Here is a 6,489-nt window from a genome sequence, read left to right on the forward strand (position 1 = left end):
GCTTGTAAATGTAGTTGGTTATGTAATGCAAACGTTCAAATGAGTCATGCACTATAGTAAAAGTGTCACACGATTGCATTGTGTCAGAAACGAAATGTAAACAAGTGTATATAAGCTGATAATCTTCCGTTATACTCGTGTTATTCTGTGTGAAAGTGAATAAAAGTCATTGTTGTTGTAGTGCCTCTAGTGTTCATTTCAGCAGGAAACTGACGCAATACGGAAACTGATGCAAGTCACGCAAAAATCATTTTGCCATTTCTATGAGATCAGGTTGTGCATACTGTAGCAGGGAAGTATTTCACATATTTGAATGCGTCTGAAATGTTTTGGCTTACATGATAACGTTTTCTGCTACCAAAAAAAGTGTTGCTTACTTAGTTTTACACATTTTACCATGTTTAAATCCATTCCACAGATTTAATCTACACTAGGTCAATCTTGGCCCTTCAAAATGACCTCACACAGCAAAGCTAAAGTCCCTGCACTTGATCAATTTGTGGCTTGCATCGTTGAGGTACATTTTTCACTAAGTGAAGCAAAAGTCCATCTCAGCCAAGATTATTCAAGTATTGTGCCAGTCTTTAGACTTCCGTTGTCCTCTGGGATGCCTCATAAAGCAACATTTTTAAGAGTCATCCAAATATTGGAATTTAGCTACTTGATAGCCAGTAATTGAAAGTTGTGTTACACTCTGTGCCACATTACTTTGTTAGCACTGTCAGCTAAATATTGTATACAGAAGAGAAAATCGTGAGGCTTCTATCTCTTCAACTAGGTCTTTATCTGATGTGTCTCTGTCTCATTTCTCTTGTTCTCAACAGTCTTTAACTGTGCTGTTTGTACTTGTTCAGCGGTTTAAAGAAGAGGTTCCTCAGGAGAGATGCTCTTGTTCGAAATAGCTCTTCTTTAAAACAGCAACTTTGTCAGTTAATGTGGGTTTGATGTGACAAGGCCATCATGGGAGAATGTTGACAGTGTCTCACTTTCTCCTTTCATTCTTCTTTTTTGCTAAAATAGACCAGGCTTCCATCAAGACATTGGCTCTGTGTGACTTTTTTTATTTTTTATTTAAATGAAGATTTTCATTGCAGTGGCACCATAACAAATGGTTTCGACCTCATGTAAGCCGAGCATCACCTGTGTTCTCGGCTGGAGGGTTTGTTCGAAGGAAGAGCGAACGCTCCAGAGATCTTTCTGGGTTGATTCTATTAAAAAGGCAAATAAGTAGGAGAATGTGGAGAACAGGTTTGCAAGAGGAAAGGAACATGCCGAGAAACAATTATCTTTGATACAGTCACATGATTATTGTAGGTTATCATATATCATTTATTCACATCTAAATCTGGTTAGTCCAGTCGAATCACACTTTCCACAGAAAATTAGCTTTAAACAGAATATTCTGTCATCATCTACTGTACACTAACTTTACTCCAAACTCACGTGACTCTTTGCCAGTGGAACACAAAGACAGTCATTTTCGAAATATCAAAGATGTTCTTTTCCAAACAAAGAAAATGCGTGGTCATCACTGGCTGTCGAGTTCGATTGCAACTTTGCATAATTTAGTTAATTAAAAAAGAAGAAAATTATATATTACAACAGGATTTGAACCACGGTCCCTAAGCTTACTAATCAAAACAAATGGGTCAATCACGTGACTTTTTTTTAATCTATTAAGTTATTAATAAATGCATAAAAAAAAACAATTCACACACAACTTTTAAAAAATACTTTAATACACATCTACTTTACAGAACATACTTTCAGTTTCTTAGGTCAAAGTCAAAAATCTCTTAATGTTTTATCCATCCAGAGAGAGTACAAAAGAAATAAAAGTTTAAATAAAAGCTGAAATTCTTGAAAATCATAAATGCTGGCATAAGGAGTTTGGATAACACTTTCTATGAAGTCCATATTTATAATGCACTGTAAAGGCATTATAATGCATTAGTAATGTCTTATAATACACCTTATAATATGTTATAACTTCTCATAAATAATTGTAACCACAATTATAACACATTATAATAATTACCTATTCATAGTTATACCTTAGAGTATAATGCATTATAACACAAGCAACATTTAATTTTATCTGCAGAAGTTATAATGTATTTTATATATCTGTAATGTGTATAATAGGTATGCTTTAAGTAAAGTGACAAAAGCAATGTATTCTTATAAACATCCATAAGATATTTGTAAGTGGTTATAAGACATTACGAGTCATGCTGGAAGTTATAAACATTACACATGCACAAAATACAAAATAACACATATTCACTGTACATTCTGAGATACAGTTGTGCTCAAAAGTTTGCATATCCTTGGAGAATTGGTCATATACAGGTGCATCTCAATAAATTAGAATGTCGTGGAAAAGTTCATTTATTTCAGTAATTCAACTCAAATTGTGAAACTCGTGTATTAAATAAATTCAGTGCACACAGACTGAAGTAGTTTAAGTCTTTGGTTCTTTTAATTGTGATGATTTTGGCTCACATTTAACAAAAACCCACCAATTCACTATCTCAAAAAATTAGAATATGGTGACATGCCAATCAGCTAATCAACTCAAAACACCTGCAAAGGTTTCCTGAGCCTTCAAAATGGTCTCTCAGTTTGGTTCACTAGGCTACACAATCATGGGGAAGACTGCTGATCTGACAGTTGTCCAGAAGACAATCATTGACACCCTTCACAAGGAGGGTAAGCCACAAACATTCATTGCCAAAGAAGCTGGCTGTTCACAGAGTGCTGTATCCAAGCATGTTAACAGAAAGTTGAGTGGAAGGAAAAAGTGTGGAAGAAAAAGATGCACAACCAACCGAGAGAACCGCAGCCTTATGAGGATTGTCAAGCAAAATCGATTCAAGAATTTGGGTGAACTTCACAAGGAATGGACTGAGGCTGGGGTCAAGGCATCAAGAGCCACCACACACAGACATGTCAAGGAATCTGGCTACAGTTGTCGTATTCCTCTTGTTAAGCCACTCCTGAACCACAGACAACATCAGAGGCGTCTTACCTGGGCTGAGGAGAAGAAGAACTGGACTGTTGCCCAGTGGTCCAAAGTCCTCTTTTCAGATGAGAGCAAGTTTTGTATTTCATTTGGAAACCAAGGTCCTAGAGTCTGGAGGAAGGGTGGAGAAGCTCATAGCCCAAGTTGCTTGAAGTCCAGTGTTAAGTTTCCACAATCTGTGATGATTTGGGGTGCAATGTCATCTGCTGGTGTTGGTCCATTGTGTTTTTTGAAAACCAAAGTCACTGCACCCATTTACCAAGAAATTTTGGAGCACTTCATGCTTCCTTCTGCTGACCAGCTTTTTAAAGATGCTGATTTCATTTCCCAGCAGGATTTGGCACCTGCCCACACTGCCAAAAGCACCAAAAGTTGGTTAAATGACCATGGTGTTGGTGTGCTTGACTGGCCAGCAAACTCACCAGACCTGAACCCCATAGAGAATCTATGGGGTATTGTCAAAAGGAAAATGAGAAACAAGAGACCAAAAAATGCAGATGAGCTAAAGGCCACTGTCAAAGAAACCTGGGCTTCCATACCACCTCAGCAGTGCCACAAACTGATCACCTCCATGCCACGCCGAATTGAGGCAGTAATTAAAGCAAAAGGAGCCCCTACCAAGTATTGAGTACATATACAGTAAATGAACATACTTTCCAGAAGGCCAACAATTCACTAAAAATGTTTTTTTTTATTGGTCTTATGATGTATTCTAATTTTTTGAGATAGTGAATTGGTGGGTTTTTGTTAAATGTGAGCCAAAATCATCACAATTAAAAGAACCAAAGACTTAAACTACTTCAGTCTGTGTGCACTGAATTTATTTAATACATGAGTTTCACAATTTGAGTTGAATTACTGAAATAAATGAACTTTTCCACGACATTCTAATTTATTGAGATGCACCTGTATGTACCATTTTTAAAGGAAACATGAGTAAGCAGGCAAAACACATTTCTTTTATTTCTTATGGGATTCATATTCAACTGTAGGTTATAACAGAATGGCACAATCATAAAACAAAACATGACAACAAATAAAAAAATGAAATGACCCCTGTTCAAAAGTCTGCATACCCTTAGTTCTTAATACTGTGTATTGCCCCCTTTAGCATCAATGACAGCGTGCAATCTTTTGTAATAGTTGTCTATGAGGCCCCAAATTCTTGCAGGTGGTATAGCTGCCCATTCGTCTTGGCAAAATGCCTCCAGGTCATGCAAAGTCTTTGGTCTTCTTGCATGAACCGCACGTTTGAGATCTCCCCAGAGTGGCTCGATGATATTAAGGTCAGGAGACTGTGATGGGCACTCCAGAACCTTCACCTTTTTCTGCTGTAACCACTGGAGGGTCAACTTGGCCTTGTGTTTAGGGTCATTGTCCTGCTGGAAAGTCCAAGAGCATCCCATGTGCAGCTTTCATGCAGAAGAATGCAAATTGTCTGCCAGTATTTTCTGATAACATGCTGCATTCATCTTGCCCTCAATTTTCACAAGATTCTCCATGCCTTTAGAGCTCACACACCCCCCAAAACATCAGTGAGTCACCACCATGCTTCACAGTGGGGATGGTATTCTTTTCACTATAGGCCTTGTTGACCCCTCTCCAAACATAGCGCTTATGGTTGTGACCATAAACCTCTATTTTGGTCTCGTCGCTCCAAATTACAGTGTGCCAGAAGCTGTGAGGCGTGTCAAGGTGTTTTTTTTTTTTTTTTTGGCATTGGCGCAGTAAAGGCTTCTTTATGGCAACTCGAACATGCAGCTCATTTTTGTTCAAGTAACGTCGTATTGTGCAACCACACCATCTTTTTCCAGAGCAGCCTGTGTTTCTCCTGAGGTTATCTGTGGGTTTTTCTTTGTATCCCGAACAATTCTTCTGGCAGTTGTGGCTAAAAACTTTCTTGGTCTACCTGACCTTGGCTTGGTATCAAGAGATACCTGAATTTTCCACTTCTTAATAAGTGATTGAACGGTACTGACTGGCATTTTCAAGGCTTTGGATATCTTTTTATATCCTTTTCCATCTTTATAAAGTTCCATTACCTTGTTACGCAGGTCTTTTGACAGTTCTGCTCCCCATGGCTCAGTATCTAGCCTGCTCAGTGCATCCACGTGAGAGCTAACAAACTCATTGACTATTTATAAACAGGCACTAATTGCAATTTAAAAAGCCACAGGTGTGGGAAATTAACCTTTAATTGCCATTTAAATCTGTGTATGTCGCCTTGTGTGTCTGTAACAAGGCCAAACATTCAAGGGTATGTAAACTTTTGATCAGGGCCATTTGGGTGAATTCTTTATCATTATGATTTAAAAAGGAGCCAAACAACTATGTGATGATTAATGGCTTCATATGATCACTATCCTTAAATAAAAGACCTGCATGATCAATCATATTTTCAAAATCAATGCCAAAATTTCACAGTTTCTGCCAGGGTATGCAAACTTTTGAGCACAACTGTATTATGAAAAACACTTGTAAAGCTACAAGGTTCAAATATATCAGAAACAAATATGTAATGTCACAGTCTGAGGGTCTGGGTATCTCAGCGAGTATTGACGCTGACTACCACACCTGGAGTCGTGAGTTCGAATCCAGGGCGTGCTGAGTGACTCCAGCCAGGTCTCCTAAGCAACCAAATTGGCCCAGTTGCTAGGGAGGGTAAAGTCACATGTCGTATCTTCCTCGCAGTCGCGATTAGTGGTTCTCGCTCTCAATGGGGCGCGTGGTAAGTTGTGCGTGGATCGCAGAGAGTAACATGAGCCTCCACATGCTGTGAGTCTCTACGGTGTCATGCACAACGAGTCACGTGATAGGATGCGCGGATTGACGGTCTCAGAAATGGAGGCAACTGAGACTTGTCCTCCGCCACCCGGATTGAGGTGAGTATCTGCGCCACCATGAGGACCTACTAAGTAGTGGGAATTGGGCATTCCAAATTGGGAGAAAAGGGGATAAAAAATAAATACAAATGTTGCTACAATCTTCTTGGGTGTAAACACACCCATGAATAAAAAATAAGTCAAACTGATTCTATATTGGACTCTGTTCAATACATTTTAATGTGTGTGCATCTTATTTGGAGACTTATTTTATAAATCAATTCCATTATATAAGCTTGACTTGTAATGTATGTTATAAGTTTATGATATGGCTGTTTATAAGAAGATATTTATTTTAGATATTTCCGTATAAAGTGCAGAATATTGTTTGCGCAAACTAGTCTTAATAATAATAATAATAATAATAATTATTATTATTATTATCATCTCAGACAACCGTTAATGTCAGTGACAACCCCCCTATTTTAGAGATAGACGATATATTGGTTTTACCGATTAATCTGTGCTGATAGTTGCTTTTTGGAACTATCGGTTATCTATATCAGTTATGTCGATAGTCGCCAATAGTTTTTACATCCTCATTCAAAACAAGAGTGTGTTGCGTGATTGTTTATACTTAAA

The sequence above is a fragment of the Myxocyprinus asiaticus genome, chromosome 35 (genome assembly GCF_019703515.2).
Source record: "Myxocyprinus asiaticus isolate MX2 ecotype Aquarium Trade chromosome 35, UBuf_Myxa_2, whole genome shotgun sequence".
NCBI lineage: Eukaryota > Metazoa > Chordata > Actinopteri > Cypriniformes > Catostomidae > Myxocyprinus > Myxocyprinus asiaticus.